Raw genomic sequence first — 1,202 nt, 5'->3', positions numbered from 1 at the left:
GCCTGTAGTCCCAGCTACTTGGGAGGCTGAGGTGAGAGAATGGCGTGAACCCGGGAGGCGGAGCTTGCAGTAAGCCAAGATTGCACCACTGCACTGGGTGACAGAGCGAGACTCCGTCTCAGAGGAAAAATATAAAAAATAAAAAAAGAAGCCACACAGATCAGATGAGTCTTACAATCTGGCCTCTCAATTCTCCAAGTTTCTCAAATCTACTGGTTTTACAGTCTCTTCCCTCTTCCATTTTAGCCACCCAGGAGTAAGGTTGTACCTTAAACCCCAGCATCACTTAGAAGAATTAAGCCTTCAAGATCTTGATCTCTGAATTACCCTTCTCATCACAACCACTCACTTTTCACATCTCCCAGTCTCTGCCTCCCCTTGTATCAGTTCTTTATTCTTACCAAGACTTCCGGCTGCTTCTGCTTTCCTGGTTTTGCTTGTTGATTTAACATGTACTGCATGGTCAACAATTTCAACTCCACTTTGTCTGTATTTTAGAATCTCTTACTGCTAGGCACCGAAGCTTATGCCTGTAATCCCAGCACTTTGGGAGGCCAAGGCAGGTGGATCACCTGAGGTCAGGAGTTCGAGACCAGCCTGGCCAATGTGGTGAAACTTCATCTCTACTAAAAATACAAAAATTAGCTGGGTGTGGTGGTGGGCAACTGTAATCCCAGCTACTCAGGAGGCTGAGGGAGGAGAATCACTTGAACCTGGGAGGTGGAGGTTGCAGTGAACCAAGGTTGAGCCATTGCACTCCAGCCTGGGCAACAAGAGTGAAACTCCATCTCAAAAATTGACTTGGGTAAACTAAGTGGTCTCATTCTTGGGGCGTCTTAGGCTGCCAAGCACTGCAGTAGACAGCTGAGTCACCATGAGGCCTATAACTAATCTTGGCCAGCTAATCTGAGAGTCATCAGTGTTCCTGGACACAACTTTTACTCATTCTTTGTTGACTCCCCATTATACTCCTGTGCGTGATGTTCGAAATCTCCATGCCTCTGATGCCCTTCATTCTCATCTATTAACATTTCATTGAGCTTAAGGCCATCCAGTGTGGATCTCACTTCCCTCTTTTCCCTTCATTTTGTTATTTATATTTAATCTTTCCTTACATATTGACTCACAGTACTTTTTCTTGTTTCCAAGGCTGATCCTTTTATCTGTACTCTGTTCCACCTCCTCTATCTTTACTACATTCT

Source organism: Colobus angolensis, unplaced genomic scaffold, assembly GCF_000951035.1.
Source record: "Colobus angolensis palliatus isolate OR3802 unplaced genomic scaffold, Cang.pa_1.0 Scaffold236, whole genome shotgun sequence".
NCBI lineage: Eukaryota > Metazoa > Chordata > Mammalia > Primates > Cercopithecidae > Colobus > Colobus angolensis.
Note: the sequence above shows the minus strand (reverse complement) of the source record.